At 35.9% G+C, this 21102-nt stretch overlaps 1 non-coding gene across 1 annotated transcript; it reads right to left on the bottom strand.

Moving 5' to 3' along the window:
* Nucleotides 1-13089: 13089 nt before the first annotated feature.
* LOC141715601 (small nucleolar RNA R71) lies at nt 13090-13196 on the bottom strand. Its single transcript, XR_012572358.1, has one exon. It is a non-coding gene; the product is annotated as a small nucleolar RNA R71 (small nucleolar RNA).
* Between the last annotated feature and the right edge of the window lie 7906 nt (nt 13197-21102).

Below are 21102 nucleotides of genomic sequence, written 5' to 3'. Positions count from 1 at the left end.
TAAAATATAAAATTTTTAGGTAAAAAAATTATAAAATATATGAAAAATATATATTTAGATCTCATATATATACAATATAATGAAATCAAATAATATTTTAAAAATAAATATGCATACATTTATTATAATTCTACATATATTCATAAAAAATATTAAAATTTAATTATAATATTTATTTATATCGTATACTTCGTGTCGTGTATTTGAAAGTTAAATACAAAACCGACACTAAATCTCGACCGTGTACTTTCGTGTTCGTGTACTTTCGTGTCGTGTATTAAAAATTCAAACATAAACACTAAATTTTCGTATCGTTTCGTGTCGTGTAAGTCGTGTCGTGTCCAAAATTGTCGTGTCTACTCATATTCCCTGGTATATACTCCCCGGTTCTCAAATTAGTTTCCCAGCAAATTGAGTCATTTTAATTGGGTGGTGGTGAGTGCAAGTCCAACATGTGCCTTGTATGATGTCCTAAATCAAAATTTAGGATATTTGACAAGGAAGGTAGTTCCAACAGTGTCCATGATATCTTATATCACTAGAATAACCTCTTTTACCTTATTTTTAAGTCACTTCTTTTCTCATAGCCCTAATGAAAGTAAACTTTTAAGAATAAAATATTAAAGTTGAAGTAAGATAAATATGTCCTAAGTTACTAGGACATAATATTTTATACTATATTTAAGGCTTCAACTAAAACATTTTTGGACTTGCTCTAAATACAGTAAAAATTATTAGTAATTACTATTATGTCCCTCACCTCTAACTTTAAATATCAATCTTGTAATCTTGCAAGCATTAAATAGGCCGATAAACATGACACATGTTTTGCTTTTTTTAAGATTTACTACTAATTTTGTAATCTTTTATTAACCAAAACTAATCAAATTGCACTAATTTGTTAACTGAAATTGTCTTATTGACTAGTATTTTTGATAAAATAATAATTTAATGTAATAAAATTATTTGAAAAAATATGGAAATACTATTAGTGAAATAAAAAATATTTATATTTGACTCAAATCATAATAATTATTGTAAAATAAAAAGTGAGCATATAAAACTAAGGTCACAAAATTTAGTAAACTATGTTTGTAATCGGAATAAAATAATAGAAAAAATTGCTTATAGAAAGTAAAAATATATATTTAAAAGAGGAATGAGGTAAAAAAAGATTGAACTACCTTGAGTAGATAAAAACAAAACATTTTATATGAGTTTTGATTTTTGCACGTATTTTAATATTTTTTGATTGAATAATTAAAAATAGTATTGGTATTTTTTTGTAAATAAAATAGGCAATATGTATATAATTTAATTTATAAAATATTATTTAAAAATTAATTTTTTAACTAATCACTCAAAGTATATTAAAATATTAATATATGTACAAAAGTGAAAATGTCTTATAAAAAATAAAATCAAAAAAGTACTTACAAATATAGGGCGACGTGTATGTGAAATTGGGAATTGCTAATTTATTCATGACCATGTATGTATTTAATGTAAGATAAGGGATATAATAGTAATTACTTATTACTACACGGATAAATTTTTTACTGCATTTAGCAATCATGTTTTAATTACCGTCAAAACACAATTTTGCTAAAAATGTCATTCTCACATGATTTTTGTTAAAAATATATATTTTATTGTATTTATTAAGAATTGAAACCTCAACAATCTACTCAAACATTTCATATTATTACCACTATGCTACATAACTTCTTGATTTTATTTTAAAATTCTTATTAAATAAGCCGCATCTTCTCTTTTTATCAATTTTTTTGTTATTTTAATTTTTTAGTAAATAAAATGTTGATTTTATTATTTATATGACTTCTTTTTATTTAGTTTTTTTAATTTTATTATAAAAATTTAAAATTCCTTATATATATATATTAAAAGAGGACAAGGGAAATAGGTGTGCTTTTGTATCTACTAAATATCGAACCTCAAACTTCCTACTCAAACACTACATAACTTCTTTATTTTAGTTTAAAATTCTTATTAAATAACCCTCATCCTCTTTCTAAATTTTTTTATTATTTTAATTTTTGAATAAATAAAATGTTGGTTTATATTATTTATGTGCCTCCTTTTTATTTAGTTTTTGTAGTTTATTATAAAACTTTAAAACTCTTTTCTATATATTAAAAGAGAACTATGGGTAAATTGAGCTATTTTAATGGATGTCAAATTATAATTTTGCCCTTTATGTTGAAAAATTATAAAATTTTCATTCCCGCACTATTTTTGTAAAAAATATGTATGTTGTTAATTTTTGAGTAAATAAAATGTTGGTTTATATTATTACGTGACTCCCTTTTTTTTGCTAACTTACGTGACTCCTTCTTATTTAGTTTTTGTAGTTTGTTAGGAAATGAATAACATAAAGAGGGGGTAACATAAAGAGGGGGTGAATGTGTTTTACAGTTTTTAAACTTTTCTTGAATCTTTTATGGTTGAACAAAGTAAATTAAATCTTGTAGTGAAAGAGTGTTCATGCAGAAATTAAACTTGCAAAAATAAAGAACACAGATCTTCAAAACTCACTTAATTTTATATTAAAATTAAGAATGTTTTGCTACAAAATTTCTAGGCTCTTTGTTGATAAAGAGCTTAGCTTCTTCTTAAGAGTGTTACAAGATTTTCTATCTGAATTGTTACAACTACAAAAGACCAGTGTTAACTTTATAACTCAGTTAACTACAAGTTTACACAGTGTACAATAAGACATGCTAATAACCTTTACTAAACTATCACTTGTCATTTCCATATTAGGAAAAGTGAATCTTCTATTTCTAGCTTAACATATCTTTAGCATCCTGTGATTATCTTGATCTTCCTTTGCCAGTTAATCTTCACCATTGATCTTGCACATCCTTCAAGCTGCTTTTTGTAGACTTGTCAATCCAGCTGGTTGGATTATTTGTTGATTGTATATCTTGGATATTGAACTGGTCTGCATTTTGTACTTTGAGAATTTACCTTGAGATCTCCATTTGGTCTATAGAGAACTTAAGATCTCGATAAGTATATTGGCTTATCGAGATCTCTAATACTCCATAGTGAATTTGACTTATAGAGGTCTCTGAGTTCTCGAATGAGACTTTGGCTTGTCGAGATCTCTCAGCTTCATGTCTTTACTTTGACTTGTCGATAACTTAGAGTTCTCTAGTGAATTTTGACTTATCGATATCTCTGAGTACTCTAGTGGACTTTGACTTATCGATAACTCAGAGTTCTCTAATGAATGTAAACTTGTCGATGTAAGTCATATGTCATAGCCTATTTGTATATTCGAGGATTCAACTCAACTCAAATAAGAATGTAATAAGTAAATAGTGGATCGACCGTCAGAGAGATCTCGCAAAGTAATATCTGTCAAAGGATTCAGAGACAAGGTTCATCTACAGACTTGAGGAGTTAATTCACTGGAAGAAGTTCAAGAAGTTGATCATGCCTCAGTGATATAAATCAAGATCGTGGATTTAATCAAGTGACAGAGATCTCGTCAGAGTATCATTAATTACAAGGATTCAATCTGAAGAAAATCAGAGTATCAAAGTCAAGACATGAAGAAACGTCACGGAAGTTAGTCACTCATGAACCAGACAGTACATCGAGTGTCAACATTGAAGTGACGGAATTGATTCATAAGTCTCAGTGATTTTCAGAAGATTATCAGAAGATTGGATGCTGCTCAAGGTTAGTATTAATTCTCTATTAATTAATTAAGTCATATAATTTAATTAAGAAAATAAATTATATCTGCAAAGATTAATTTATTGATTAATTAAATTAATTGATTAATTAATTCAGAATTAATATTAAGGATTTTCAGGTTTTTAATTGGTTTAAAAATCTATTTAAATTGAAACAAGGCAAACTGATTGTATTAGTATGACAATCGGTATGACAATCAATAGTCATACCGAAAGTCATGCTAATTCATTTAATTGTCTTGTTAGAATTTTTATTAGATTAAAAATCTGTTATTAATCTTTGCAAGACAATCTGAATTGTACTTATGTGACAATCGGTATGACAATCAATTGTCATACCGAAAGTCATGCCAGTTCAAATAGATTGTCCTGCCGAAAGTCATGCTGGTTCAAATGATTGTCTTGCTAATTCAAAAGGATAGTCTCACCGATTGTCATGCAAGCTTACAGGATTGTCATTGCAGTTCATTTGCATTCGGCTGTTTACTTAAAAAGAAAAAGAAGCAGCAGAAGTTCATCTATCCATACACAAGTCAAAGAACAAACAGAGAGAAAAAGCAGCCAAATATTTCATCTTATCTGCTAATTCAAGATCACAATTTCTAGCTTGTAAAGTTAAATCCAATCAACTAGAAATCATTCTTTTGTTCGTGTGTATCAATCTAGCGGATCAAAATCCCTAGAACTTAATCTCAAATCGCGTTTAGCATTTGATTCTAATTATTGCAAAAATAGAAAAAGTTCATGTCGAATTTATTCTAGATTTGTGATAATTGATTTGAGATTAATACCTTGTAATCGATACCGTTGTTGTAACACCTTTCAAGTTTAATAATATTTTTATTTAACTTGAATTTTGTTTCACATTTTTTTTATTCCGCATTTAATTCGATTATTCGGTACTGTTTGTATTCAACCCCCCCTTCTACGAACACATTGGGACCCAACAATTGGTATCAGAGCCTTCTGATTAACGAACAAATCAAGATCCTAGACTTTTGTGATTTTTCAACTCCTTGAATTTTTATTTATTCAAAAATTCATAATGACTTCACATAAAGTTGGAACCGTTAAAATTCCACAATTTGATAAAGAGAATTATATCATGTGGAAGAAGAAGATGCTATTATTTTTACAAGTTGCAAATCCCAAATATTCAAACTTGTTAAAGAAGGGTATAAAAACTCCGATGGTTATTGAACCGGAGGTAATAATAGATGGTGTGGTGACTACTGAAGCTAGAACCTATCCAAAAGAGCCTGAAGATTTTACTCCTGCTGAGAAGGAAGAAGCCTCCTTGGATGCCAGCCTTCAATTAATATTAATTGATTCCCTTGATCCCTTGATGAACAGACATGTGATGAACTGTAAAAATTCCAAACACACGTGGGAAACTATTGAGGTGATTAATGAAGGCACAGAGGAAGTTAGGGAGAACAAGTTGGAAATCCTAACCTCTGAATATGAACATTTCAAATCAAATCCAGGAGAAGGAATTACTGAAGTGTTTGAGAGGTACAATGCGTTGATCAACAACCTGAACATCAATGGAAAGTATTATTCAATCAGGGAGGTCAACAAAAAGTTCCTTTTAACACTGCCAGCTCATCTTGAACATAGAATCACTGCCATTAGAGAAGCTAGAGATCTGAGTGAGATTTCTTTGGACAGGCTCTATGGAGTGTTAAAAACCTATGAGTTGGAGCAGATTCAACAGAAGGAAGTCTACGGGAAGGATAGAATGGTCAGCACATCTACTGCACTTGTAGCTAAAGGTCAACAACAACAACAATCTCAACAGTTAGAAAGAATGGTACAGTTTTCCAAGGGCGAGGAAAATGAGTTAGTAGCAGAATATGATCCTCCTACTACAAATCAATCAAGTGATGATTTTTATTCCTTGGAAGAGCTGGAGCAATTGGAAGATGAATCAATGGCCCAAATTGTCAAGAGATTCTCCCATGTCAGATTCAGGAGGAATCCCAAGCTTAAGTACAAGTCCAACTACAACAAATTCCAGAAAGGTGGATCTTCATCCTCTAACACCAGCAGTGGTGGGTACAAAACAGGGATGGTTGATCGAAGCACCATTAGATGCTATAACTGCAATGAGTTGGGACACTTTGCCACAGAATGTAGAAAGCCAAAGCAAGTAAGAAAGAACTCTGAAAGGGCTTATCTGGCAAAGGGAAGAAGCTGGGATGATACTGACAGTGAAGATGAAGATGAAGGAAATCTTGCTCTTATGGCTATTGATGGAAAAGCTTCATCGTCAAGAATAGAGGTAAAACTTTCTGATGCTGAAATGGTTTATCATCTAAGAGGTAACTTAGATTGTGCACGTCGTGATAATGAACTGTTAAGTTTACAGATCACAGACCTTGAGAAAGAGGTCAATGAATTAAGACTTGTGCACATTAATCAAGACAAATTAAAAGAACAGGTATCCTTTCTAGAGAATAGAGTTGACTGTTATAGAAAACTCGAAACTATTCTCAAAGACAAGATCACCGGTCTTGAGACTAAGGTTAGAGCCTACTTCAATTCTTGTTCGAAGGCTAAAGAGTTCTACAGTAAGCAAGCTGTTAATCAAACATCTGGAATAGGTTATGATTACAATGCTGCTATTGGAGAATTAGGCATAAACTCCCCTCCTCATGTATGTGCTAAAGGGAGGGAAGTACCACATGTGCTTAAGGGTGTTGATGAACCCCTCTATAAAGCATCAATTGCTGAACCATTTGATGCGACCTCTTCTGTTATTCAAGAAGAAATACGTGCTGAGGATCATGCTTATGAGAAGATTGTTTCCAAGTCAAGTGAGTCGAAAGTTCCAGTCAAAGTTGTGAAAGCAACTGAGACTAACTCAGACACACATGAGTTGGATAACAATAATGCCATGTCTACCATGCATAAATTGCCTGCTGTTAATCACTCTCATAAAGCATGTGGTATTGCTAATTGTATGTCTTGTGCTTTTAATATGATGTATGCTTATTTTAATGGTAAGCATGTGTCTAATGATAAGACTACTCCTCGTCAGCATGTGAATAACAAGAAGCATGATAGGTCTAAGACTGCTAGTCCTTCTAAGGCTAGAAAGGAGACAATTGTGCCTAAGCTTAAACAGAAATTTGTTAAGGCTGTTTTCAAGGTCAAATGTTCAGTCATTGAGAATGTTGAGACCATTAAAATTAAAAATGTTATTTTGTCTGACAAAGGTCAGTTCTACAAGTATGCCGGGCCCAACCAAGTTTGGGTTCCGAAGAAGGTCTAATCCATTTGAAGTGCAGGGTAGTATACAGGTGTAACCGGTAGTGTGGATTCTTGACAGTGGATCATCAAGACATATGACCGGAGATAGAGCCCTGCTATCAAATGTGGTTGAGAAAGCTGGCCCCATGGTTACCTTTGGAGATAACAGCAAAGGTTTATCTGAGGGATATGGCTGTTTGCAAGCTGGGAATGTTATCATTGTAATTTTGTATATTGTGCTAGGTTATTATCAGGAAGCAGTATCTAACATATAGCACCAGTGACGAGACTTGAGAATATTATGACATATCAGGCACCTGCTGCACATTACACTTGGAATTGTACTCTAGTAAGATGTGTACAAGTGTACTCCTGATTGGTGAGTTAAAAGAGGAAGTCAGTGCACCACAGTTCATGGACTTTGCAGCTGCAGATCTATTGGACTATGCAATCTCTTCTTCACAATCTCACTTCAGGTTGGTATGAACTAGTATACCGCTCAAGCAATCGTCAAGGACATGGTATGGCACTCTAACAGAAGTTGTAATCTTATATGAACTAGTAGAGTCGTCATAATTATACAACATAACAATTAGTATCTAAAGTACTTGACAAGTATCGGTCAATGATATCTTGTTAACATTATGTTGCAGATATTTGTAAGCTTTTGACATGAATGAGAATTACTTAGACTTTACCCTAAGTGATCAATGTTTTATCAAAAACTCATTCATATTGAAAAACAAAATCAAACTTCTTTCTACATTAGTGATTTTTTATTTCATGTAAAATCTTTTGAAATCACTATTGTAAATCATTTTCTCTCTATTACCATATGTTCTGTGTTACAGGTTCAGTCTCCAATGACTTTCTTTCATTGACAGTCATGAGGTTGAAAACCCACAACATCTATCCCAGACTGTAAAGACAAACACAAAAACAGAACCAACCAACACTCTCTTACCACTAAATGTAGTATGAATGAGCGTGAGGGAGATAGTGCCTAGTGCACCACATAAGGAAGGTTCTGTAGTCAACCCAGTAGCTCTGTCTCCTACATAGATGAGTAGTATTTAAACCGAGACAACTGCTAGCCCCCATACATCTTCTCAAAAAGATGTAATGGCTGAAAAGGCACAAAATCAGTTACTAGATTCATTCTCTCAACAGGGTGCATCTATTGAATTTTGCCTGTCGGCCAAGGTATCCAATGTAGTGTCACCACTTCAAACATAATCAATTCTTGATGCACAAGGAGAGGTTACACACACAAAGGATGAGTTGACGGAAACAAGAGTTTCGACCATTTTAAGGTCAGATTCAATTGTTCAAGGTTCGTTAGTGGACCAATTGCCTTTACAGGTGTTAGGAGAGGATACTGATCCAAAAGCCATATGTCAGTGGTCAGTATCTACCTCCCCAGGCTTAAATCCCCTGGATGCATCTGCGGATAGTGGATCTGACATAGGTGCAGATCGGCAACTTGTTGACAATGATTCAGATATTACCTGATAAGTCACAAGGAAATGTCTTCACAGACATTAGAAGGGAACTTTGATCTTTATGCTAAATTCGTTGGATCATTGTTTACCTTCCCAGAATTCAAATCTGGAACCCTAAAAGGGAAACTAGCAACTTGTAAATTATGACTCAGATTCATCTGACGAGTTTAACAAGGATGGGGATTTGTGAACTCCCATTGCACCACCTGTGACCTCCTTAAAGGATGGCTAAGGTGATTTTCCTTGCAGGTACAGCTGGATTATGGAGCTATGAGAGGAGTGATACACTTGTGAGAAAGAGTGTAAACACGAGTGGAGAGAAGAGTGAAACACATGTGAGGTACACTAAAACAGGATCACACACTCACAGTGAGGAAGAAAGAGAAACTACTTGTTATTTCTTTTCCAACCAAGTGAAATATGAGAACTCCTTCAGACGACGGCATACATTCCTTCTTTAAGGGGGAGATAGAAGCTTAAGTAATAGTTTGGAGGATTCCTCAACTAAGGGGGAGAAATAGCAGGGAGTAAGAAAAAGATCCTACTTGTACACTACACCACACCATTGTTGTTTGTAACTACGGATCCTATTGTACGGGAGAGGTGGTAAACACAAGGTGATTTCCTAGTAAGGGAAGAAGCTGTTAGGGGAGTACCATTGGTTTTTATCTGCGGATCCTATTGTACGGGAGAGGTGGTAAAACGAAGGTGATCTTCTTTAATCAGTTGATTCTCATAGGGGGAGAAGCAAGAGATATGGGCTTCTCAACAGGAAATGTGGTTGTACAAATGAAGATGGAACTACTTGAAGATATGTTCAGTCTAGAGGAACATCTACTTGGAATCTGGAAAATGTTAAATCTAGTCCAGAACTTTTCTACTATTTACTTTGCATGTATGTTTATATCTTTTTCTTATTTGTTAGTTAAGTTATCCTCTAGGTATTTGTGTGTTATTGTCTAACAAACAAATAGGGGGAGATTGTAAGTCATATGTCATAGCCTATTTGTATATTCGAGGATTCAACTCAACTCAAATAAGAATGTAATAAGTAAATAGTGGATCGACCGTCAGAGAGATCTCGCAAAGTAATATCTGTCAAAGGATTCAGAGACAAGGTTCATCTACAGACTTGAGGAGTTAATTCACTGGAAGAAGTTCAAGAAGTTGATCATGCCTCAGTGATATAAATCAAGATCGTGGATTTAATCAAGTGACAGAGATCTCGTCAGAGTATCATTAATTACAAGGATTCAATCTGAAGAAAATCAGAGTATCAAAGTCAAGACATGAAGAAACGTCACGGAAGTTAGTCACTCATGAACCAGACAGTACATCGAGTGTCAACATTGAAGTGACGGAATTGATTCATAAGTCTCAGTGATTTTCAGAAGATTATCAGAAGATTGGATGCTGCTCAAGGTTAGTATTAATTCTCTATTAATTAATTAAGTCATATAATTTAATTAAGAAAATAAATTATATCTGCAAAGATTAATTTATTGATTAATTAAATTAATTGATTAATTAATTCAGAATTAATATTAAGGATTTTCAGGTTTTTAATTGGTTTAAAAATCTATTTAAATTGAAACAAGGCAAACTGATTGTATTAGTATGACAATCGGTATGACAATCAATAGTCATACCGAAAGTCATGCTAATTCATTTAATTGTCTTGTTAGAATTTTTATTAGATTAAAAATCTGTTATTAATCTTTGCAAGACAATCTGAATTGTACTTATGTGACAATCGGTATGACAATCAATTGTCATACCGAAAGTCATGCCAGTTCAAATAGATTGTCCTGCCGAAAGTCATGCTGGTTCAAATGATTGTCTTGCTAATTCAAAAGGATAGTCTCACCGATTGTCATGCAAGCTTACAGGATTGTCATTGCAGTTCATTTGCATTCGGCTGTTTACTTAAAAAGAAAAAGAAGCAGCAGAAGTTCATCTATCCATACACAAGTCAAAGAACAAACAGAGAGAAAAAGCAGCCAAATATTTCATCTTATCTGCTAATTCAAGATCACAATTTCTAGCTTGTAAAGTTAAATCCAATCAACTAGAAATCATTCTTTTGTTCGTGTGTATCAATCTAGCGGATCAAAATCCCTAGAACTTAATCTCAAATCGCGTTTAGCATTTGATTCTAATTATTGCAAAAATAGAAAAAGTTCATGTCGAATTTATTCTAGATTTGTGATAATTGATTTGAGATTAATACCTTGTAATCGATACCGTTGTTGTAACACCTTTCAAGTTTAATAATATTTTTATTTAACTTGAATTTTGTTTCACATTTTTTTTATTCCGCATTTAATTCGATTATTCGGTACTGTTTGTATTCAACCCCCCCTTCTACAAACACATTGGGACCCAACAGTCGATAACTCTGAGTTCTCTAGTGAAGAAATGACTTGTCGATATCTCCAAAGCTCATGTCTTCAATTGACTTGTCGATATCTCTCTGAGTTCTCTAGTAGCTTTTGATAAGTGGCATTTTATACCACTTATAACGTCTTAAAATAGCTTAAATTGGTGTCTTGAAATCGAGTATTTTGTGTATTTGATGCGTTTTTCTAGTGTTTGTGCATTTCAGGGTATTAGTTACATTTCGGGGGAGTAATCATCAAGAATAAGTCTTGGCATGTGTTAAGCATTGCGAGAGTAAAGAAAGGGGCAGATTACAGCGAAGAAACGGAGCAAACTTAGGAAAATTCCAGTAGGGTCCTGAGCGCCCGCTCAGCTATGCTGAGCGGCCGCGCAGAAAGCTGAGCGCCCGCTCAGCTATGCTGAGCGGCCGCGCAGGGTCGGGAAATTTGATAATTTATTTTAGACTTCTACTTCTGTTTAGCTTCCAACTTCTATATAATCTGAGTTTTATGGGACTATTATATAAGTAGATTTAGAGACGTTTTCACGAGGTTGAATCGTGGTATTAAGCAAGGAGAAAAGGAGACAAGCAAGAAGACCGTGTTAGCACACCGCAACGAAGAGGAAGCATATTTTCTTGTGATTCTTATTTCGTTGTAACGTTGGATGCTAGTTTTCTTTGCTTTGACCCTATTACTCTTGTGACGTACTCTGGTTTAATATAATTAGTTTAGTTATTATTCTCTTATATTTGTTTATCATGTTTTCATATGAACCCATGATGACGATAAGTGCTATCATGGGCTAATCGTGATCATGGGGTCGTAACGGATTTACTATGGAATTCTTTAGTTAGTTGTTTAATACCTTAGTGTGTGATGATTGTATGATATCTAGTATTGGTTGTGCGTATTCGTCTTATGTGCGTCGCGAACATATAAGATAGGGTGTTAATCTCTTGTGAAGCGACAGTGGATCTCGAGATTTAGAACTTGCCATGCTAGCATAGGTTCATGTATGATGTGCATGATTAGTGGGTAACTCTAACCGTTTTATTCGCCCTGTGTAATCAAAAGGAATAACTTGTGCTTCAATCGTTATGTTGTCAATTTCTGTAGACATATAGGAACTCAACATAATTGATGCCTATTCAATTTCTATCTTAATTGTGGATGCTTGGTAGAATGGTATTAGTACAATGAAAGTTGGCTTTTATCAGTTTCGTGTTATTCGATTAATATCATCGATGTTGCATGCTAAGGGTAATAACAATAACTATTGAAGGAAGTAGTAATGAAGTTGTGATCTCATGAGTGTTTTAATATTGTTAATTCGAAGTGTTAATTAAGTGGTTAATTAAGTACTTAATTGTAGTTAATATTTAGTCAACAATTTTAATTGTTAGTGTCTTAATATTGAGAAGTAATCATACATTGGTGAGTGAGTATAACTGAACAGTAATTAGTCTGAGTCTCTGTGGGAACGAACTAGAAAGTATTCTATATTACTTGCGAACGCGTATACTTGCGTGTATTATTAGCGCGTGTTTTCGCACTAACAAGTTTTTGGCGCCGCTGCCAGGGACTCGGCGTATTTGTTTAGTTTATGTACTTACCATCATTGGTCGTTAGGACTCAGTGATTAAGACGTAATTGTTACTTATTGTTTCTGGTTGTGTTTCAGGTACTTTAGCGAGCTTTTATGCAAACTCGTTCTCGTACTCACAAGAGGACTTTAGATACAGCTGAGGAGACAGATGAAGTTCTTGATATTCCAGAGAAGATAGATTTTGAAGATTCGGATTCAGGAAGTGAGCAGAAAGAACCAGTAATCATGGGTGATTGTATTGTTCAGGCCGATCCCGCCCTTATGGATATTTCTCGGCCTAAAATTGATGACATTCAGTCGAGCATTCTTCATCCGGCTATTCAAGCTAACACCTTGAAATCAAGCCGGGCACTATTCAGATGGTGCAGAATTCTGTTTCTTTTGGAGGTGTTGCGACTGAAGACCCCAACATGCACATAAGGAATTTTGTCGAGATCTGCAGTACTTTCAAGTATAATGGCGTGACTGATGAGGTTATCAAGCTGAGGCTTTTCCCATTCTCACTGAGGGACAAAGCTAAGGACTGGTTACATTCTGAACCAGCTGGGTCCATCACTACTTGGCAAGATCTTGTGCAAAAGTTTCTGGTGAAGTTTTATCTGATGGCAAAGACTGCTGCTATGAGGAGTGCTCTTACTCAGTTTGCGCAGCAACCTACAGAATCTATGTGCGAAGCTTGGGAACGATACAAGGAAATGTTGAGAAAGTGTCCACATCATGGAATGCCCAATTGGATTGTGATCACTGGTTTCTATAATGGTTTGGGGGCCCAATCTCGGCCCATGTTCGATGCAGCAGCTGGAGGCGCCTTGTGGGCCAAAAGCTATATTGAGGCTTATAATCTTATCGAGACTATGGCTGCAAATGAGCACCAAAACCCAACTCAGAGGATGATGCCTGGGAAGGTAGCAGGTATTCTGGAAGTCGATGCAGCCACCGCTATTGCAGCGCAGCTCCAAGCGCTGTCGATGAAGGTTGATTCTCTAGCTACATATGGAGTTAATCAAATAGCTATGGTCTGTGAGCTTTTTGCAGGTTATGATGCTATGGATCAGTGTTCTCTTTTCAACGAATCTGTTCAGTATGTGAACAATTATCAGCGACAACAGCAGCCTGTGCCGGCTACTTATCATCCTAACAACAGAAATCATCCAAATTTCAGCTGGGGTAATAATCAGAATGCTATTCAGCCACCATATCAGCAAGGTGTGAGTAAACAGTTTAATCCACCTGGATTCCAGCAACCACAGCAGTATGCTCAAAGGCAATCATATCCTCAACAGGGAAGTGCAGCTGCACCTACTAGTGCTGATTTTGAGGAACTTAAGTTGTTATGCAAGAGTCAGGCGGTTTCTATCAAGACCTTGGAAAATCAAATCGGTCAAATAGCCAATGCAGTGCTCAATCGTCAACCTGGAACACTTCCCAGTGACACGGAAGTACCAGGCAGGAAGGAAGCTAAAGAGCAAGTCAAGGCTATTACCTTAAGGTCTGGGAAAGTTGCTGATGCTGAAAAGGCAAAAGAAGGAGAAGCTGAAGTTAGAGATGAAGAAGCTAAGCAAAAGGAGAAAGCGGCGGAACCAAGGAAGACTACTGTTGAACACACTCTGCCTGAGGGTAATATAGGGGAGAAACAGCTCTATCCTCCACCACCTTTCCCTAAGAGATTGCAGCAACAAAAGCTGGATAAGCAGTTCAGTAAGTTTCTGGAGGTGTTCAAGAAACTTCACATCAATATACCTTTCGCTGAGGCTCTGGAGCAAATGCCTAGTTATGCGAAGTTTATGAAGAGTATTCTTTCAAGGAAGGTGAAACTGGATGACCTTGAGACCGTTGCTCTAACGGAAGAATGCAGCATTGTTCTGCAGCAAAAGTTACCTCCAAAGCTTAAAGATCCAGGTAGCTTCACAATTCCTTGCACCATTGGCAAGTTATCGTTTGACAAGTGCCTTTGTGATTTGGGAGCAAGCATCAATATGATGCCGTTGTCGATCTTTAAAAAGTTAGATTTGCCTGATCCAAAACCCACCTACATGTCTCTACAACTGGCTGATCGCTCTATTACTTAACCAAGGGGCATAGTGGAGGATGTGCTAGTCAAGGCGGACAAGCTCTTTTTTCCTGCAGACTTTGTTATTCTGGATTTCGAGGAAGATAAGAAGATTCCCATAATCTTGGGAAGACCTTTCTTGGCCACTGGCCGTACCTTGATAGATGTGCAAAAAGGTGAACTTACTATGCGGGTGCAGGATCAGGATGTGACCTTCAATGTATTCAAAGCAATGAAATTCCCTACAGAATATGAGGAGTGCTTAAAAGTGGATGTGATTGATTCTGCGATTACTTCAGAACTCGATCATATGCTAATGTCTGATGCATTAGAAAAGGCCTTAGTGGGGGATTTTAACAGCGATGATGAAGATGGCAACGAGCAATTACAATATCTGAATGCTTCTCCCTGGAGGCGAAAGCTGGACATGCCGTTTGAATCTCTTGGTACTTCTGACCTCAAGAATGCTAAAGGAAAGCTCAAACCATCAATTGAGGAAGTACCTACCTTGGAGCTCAAGCCATTACCTGAACACTTGAGGTATGCTTTTTTAGGTGATGCATCTACTTTACCTGTCATTATTGCATCTGACCTTTCAGGTAGTGAGGAAGACAAGCTCTTAAGGATTTTGAGAGAATTCAAATCGGCTATTGGATGGACCATAGAAGACATCAAAGGGATCAGCCCTTCATATTGTATGCATAAGATTCTGCTAGAGGAGGGTAGTAAGCCAACTGTTGAGCAGCAGCGCAGATTTAATCCTATCATGAAGGAGGTGGTGAAGAAAGAAATTCTGAAATGGCTGGATGCAGACATCATTTATCCTATTTCTGACAGTTCTTGGGTGAGCCCCGTACAATGTGTACCTAAGAAAGGAGGTATCACTGTGGTAGCAAATGAAAAGAATGAGCTCATCCCCACGAGAACAGTTACAGGATGGAGAGTCTGCATGGATTACAGAAAGCTGAACAAAGCCACGAGGAAGGATCACTTCCCTCTTCCATTTATTGATCAGATGCTTGACAGGTTGGCTGGTCATGAGTATTATTGTCTTCTGGATGGCTACTCAGGGTATAATCAGATTTGTATTGCACCAGAGGATCAAGAAAAGACTACCTTCACTTATCCATTTGGCATGTTTGCTTTTCGCAGAGTTTCGTTTGGTTTATGTGGCGCACCGACCACTTTTCAGAGATGTATGATGGCTATATTCTCTGACATGATTGGAAATAATGTCGAGGTGTTCATGGACGATTTCTCCGTCTTTGGACATTCGTATGATGAATGTTTGAATAATCTTCGTGCCGTGCTCAAAAGATGTGTGGAAACTAATTTGGTGCTCAATTGGGAGAAATGTCATTTTATGGTGCGTGAAGGCATTATTCTTGGGCATAAGGTCTCTAGCAAGGGTCTTGAGGTGGATAAAGCCAAGGTGGGAGTCATTGAAAATCTTCCACCACCTATTTCTGTGAAAGGAATCCGTAGTTTTCTTGGTCATGCGGGTTTCTATCGGCGGTTCATCAAGGACTTTTCAAAGATATCTAAGCCATTGTGCAACTTGCTTGAGAAAGATGTGCCTTTCAAATTTGATGATGAATATTTGACGGCATTCGAGACTCTCAAGAAGAGTTTAATCACTGCACCAGTTATTACAGCACCGGATTGGACAGAGCCGTTTGAGATGATGTGTGATGCGAGTGATTATGCGGTAGGTGCAGTTCTTGGGCAGCGCAAGAATAATCTCTTTCATGTGGTCTACTATGCTAGTAAGACCTTAAATGGGGCCCAAATGAACTACACCACTACTGAGAAGGAGCTCTTGGCTATAGTCTTTGGTTTCAAGAAATTTCGATCTTATCTGTTTGGGACAAAAGTGACAGTATTCACTGATCATGCGGCCATTCGCTATTTGGTTGCCAAGAAGGATTCGAAGCCAAGACTCATTCATTGGGTGCTCTTACTTCAGGAATTTGAGTTAGAGATCAAGGATCGAAAAGATACTGAGAATCAAGTAGCTGACCATCTCTCTAGATTGGAGAATCCCGAGTCTACTTCATAAGATAAGACATTGATCAACGAATCTTTTCCGGATGAGCAGTTGTTCGCAGTTCAAATATGTTGTTTCTCTCTGTTTCTTTGCTATATCTAGCTGTTATCTCTCTCATATAACCAGAAAATACCAAAAACAGTTGCAAAACTAGTTCAGGAACCATCAATTCCGGACATATTGCATAACAAATCTCTTTACACCACTTGTACCATTAACCCTGAAGGAAAACTCAGTTTCTTTATTATCAAAATACTTTGGGGAATGTGTTCTGAGGTAGATTATTCCTATCAATCCAACTATGGCAAGTAAAGATCCCCTGAATTCAGCACTGATCTCCTCGGATATGTACATGTCAGGTACCTTTTTTTCACTTCTCATGACCATTACATCTACAAGACAAACACAACCACCATCAAAAATAGTTGTCTTTGTACCTTGATAGGGTGCAACAATTCAAGTCCACCAAGACTTTGAGGTTTTGCGACAATCTTTGGACATACAAACTTTGATGCGTACAAACCGCCCCAAGCTTGATTGTGGCCTGTAAAATCTTTATATAATTATTTAAATTTATTAATGTAACTGTAACAGAGAATTGAAAAGAAGTACGAGATATCCTATATAGTTGCAAAACTTCTTTTCGTCTCTTTACCCATGAGCAAACTAGCAAAGTCTACTAAGTTCAGTTGTGATTTATGGATATAGAAAGAGTACACAAGTTAATACAATGTTCACCAGTTCAAAAATAAGCATTGTTGATATTATAAAACATTGATCACAAATGAAACAACTTAATTATGCTAATTGGTTTTCATCAGAGTCCGTGGGATATAAACTTTGTAGCACAAATAAATTTGGATAATATAAATCTTCACCCTTAAATGCGCCTCTCCCAACCTAAAATTGAACTGGTAGTTTTCATGTAGTAGTTGTTAATGTTTTCCAGTTGCCTTTGTCCAGAATACAATATATTCAGAGTTGACTTGAGCTTCACTATGCCTTGAAAATCCTCCAAACCTTCGACTTCCTCTTCTCCACACAGGTCCTTCCCATTCACAATCACCATAGGAAACCTCACGTTGTCATTACCCACCAGCTCTTGAAGCTCTGTCAGATACTTTGGCTCTTTTGAACAGTTTCTCTCTTCAAATACAACATTTCCACCCATCAGAATCGTCTTCACCAACCCGTTAGCGCCTAGACCATTGTTATCAGTACTAGTTGTGTAAAGAATCACCTTGTCGTTAGTTGGACCATGTCTCAAAATGGATGATGAAGAACTGCCTTGTTAAACTGTACTTGTTGGTGTTGGGAGGCGGCATTCTGGGAACTTGGCAGCCAATTTTTCTTGAAACAATTTTACAGTGTTTTGGATGAATGAGCTTTGTAACCTGAACGTGATAAAATAACCAAAGAGACATATTAATATTGATACTCTGGCACATACTTATACGTTTATTGAATATATCAACATCAGCTGAGAAATAAGAAGCATTCATATGATCAAGAAATAGAAAAGGAAACCTCTGTGCATATATTGCGCATCACAGAATAATGTACGTTAGATACATTGCATATCATAGATAATTTGCATATTATAGAACAACGTACTAGATGTTTCACACTCGTATAGGAAACTAAAAGAAGTAACGGTAAACAAAACACAAAATCATCGAAAAATAAGGTAGGAAAATTTACCCCTGTACGTGGTCACCAAAAATATTACCAGCTTCAACCAGAGCGTCTCTCCATTTTTCCACTTTGTGGTTGTGCTTCACCCTATGCTTTTCAAGCGCCATGCCATAATTTCCGAGCTGGTATCTGATATCTCGAATTTCAACCTCATAAAATATGGGCATTAAAAAATATCTGGAATTCTTCTTGCGTTCAAGAATGAGGACAAGTTCATCAAGCCACCATGTAGAATATGTTATCAATCTTGTACGATAAAGACATTACTATATATATATATTGAATATATAACTAATTCACAAGAACATTGCTAATTCTTAAATCACATAAGCATATAAGAATTAACAATTAAATTAAGAGAAGAGTTTGAGAAAACAAACAGAGATTGGATTTAATCTCGAGTCCAGAAAACTGTCTCCTTAAAGCAGTTTCACCCCGCACCATCCGTGTTTAGCGACCTGCTTCCCAGGATAAAACGAGATACTAGTATAATCGATAGATCGAATATACTCTCAGCGAACTTGAACTGAGCCCGATAACTATCACTGAAATATTGGAAAAATTTAAGACTAAAGAGACCGAGAATGAAAGAGATGACTCTTATTTCCCCGACTTAATAAAACTGGTGCCCTAAGACTCTATTTATAAAGAGAGGCTTGAAAGGAATTTTTTTTCTTTTCGATGTGGTACATGGTATTTATAAGAAAAACTGAGGAATAGGTTTGTGCTACTCTCGATGTGGTACAAAACCACTTTTTCATATTAAACGGTAAAACTTTGGAACATCAGTTCTCATTCACCTTTTACTCATTTTGAGCGTGTTAATATGCATCGGAATCCCCTCGAAGAGGAGAATATGTTCCAATAAATACACACCACTAACACATAATGTGTCTCACTCATATAGAGTCTCAAAATGATTCACAACTTAGTCTAAAATACTAAGTTTGTCCAACAATCCCCCACAAATGAGATTGATGGTCCAGTAGCACGCACCACATAGACAGAAAGACGCGGAACTTGACTTGGTGATAGTTCCGGCGGTCAGATATAGCATACGATAGGTAGAGAATGCTCCTTGAACCTTCGCTCGAATAAGTATATCGACTTTACTAGTAGACAGTATGACGCGATGTCCTTGAACTGTTCGACCGTTTGTGTAAACGATGACATACTCATCACTGTATCTTTCCTGACTCATTAAGTTCTCATGATTATGTCCATTTTGGTCCTGGAACATCGTCCTGGTTCTGCAAGAGTTTCTAAAGAATTGTGCCTCGCAATTCTCCTTTGAAGCGGCCATACTTCTCTCTTACATAGGTGATCTTTATCTTATAGAGTAACCCGCGTTTACTCAACCGAATATTATGTATTCAAACTTGAAATCCTTGTATTCGTCAAAGATCATTAAAAGCATAAAACTTAACCTCGTACCTTACGGGTCTCACTGTTTCATCATCATAGAAATAGGCCAGGAGTTACCCCCACAGTGATTTGGTCATCATGATTTAGTTGTCCCATTGAACCAAGTTCTTGGGATCTCCAGTCAGCAAGGTTGGGTGTCCACCATGACGCCGTTAAGCAATAGGCAAGGCTCATTCCTCTCGATGATTTGACAACTATCTCTCGGTCTAACTAGATTCCCTTGTCTTAAACAGATTCGCTCAGTTTAACCATCTGGTTAGTGGATCCAAACATTATCATTTGACTTTACATAGTCAATCATGATAATTCTCGTTGAGAATAGTTGTTTAATGGTATTATGTCCTCATCATAGATGTGAGATATACCATTTCATACACAATAATGTGATCTCCCAATTTGCATATTGATTACATGATATATGCATATTGAAGACACATTTTCCTTGTCATTTAGGAATATCCTTACAAAGTGGCTACTCAGCCTTTTAACTGCATTTATTTTATGTACCCGACTCGTATTCCATCATGAATCGAGCTAAGTTTAGGATTTCCATGACACGACTGCTAAGTGTGAAATGTATTCTCGAATGACTTTTAAGTTCTTAAAGTCAAATATCTAATTTACATACTATATTCACATAGTGCAATTAGATATCTTTCGTATTGCAGTCCAAGCTCACGAGCACATATCATACACCTTAAATCTCATTGCAATCACTTCCAAGTGACCAATTTCCATTGTACTCGTGCATCTACCCAGTTTACCAACTGTGTAGCCTATGTCTAATTTTGTACAATTTTAAAAAGTACAACAGACTTGCAATCCTTCTTGAGAGATCCTTGTTCATCAACGCTTGGATAAATATAAATCCATTCCAGCTATGACAACTTTAGCTTCGTTGATCTCTTCAAAATTCACATCACCAACATGTGACATGTATCGTCTAAAACTTTTAAAGTCACGAAGATTGTAATCTTCAAATCAAAACTTTTCAATCTCATCAAGATTTTCAGAAATGACCCTCTTGTCATTACTTCTCGTAATGATCAGATCACTCACATGCAATCAATTATGACTTGCATATCATGTCTAAATAACACATGCACACTTGTCAATTCTCTGATTTTGAATCAGTTTGACATCTCATATTGACATATTTCACATTTATGAAATAACTTTACTAGTTATTACTTAAGGCTTCACTTGTTATTGATATTACCAGCTTTTAGCGTCCCAAAAACCAGCAATTTCAGTTTACATCATTACCGAGTTTAAGCGTCCTTAAACTGGCAATCCTTCACATAGCAACCAATTTTGAGCGTCCTCAAAATGGAAACCATGTCATTTATTTGAAGTCATTGCTTATCATAGCAATATCAAATTTAATATGCCATTATTTCGTGTCAATGTTGT

Source organism: Apium graveolens, chromosome 3 (genome assembly GCF_009905375.1).
Source record: "Apium graveolens cultivar Ventura chromosome 3, ASM990537v1, whole genome shotgun sequence".
NCBI lineage: Eukaryota > Viridiplantae > Streptophyta > Magnoliopsida > Apiales > Apiaceae > Apium > Apium graveolens.
This window is presented reverse-complemented; position numbering and strand designations above follow the sequence as displayed.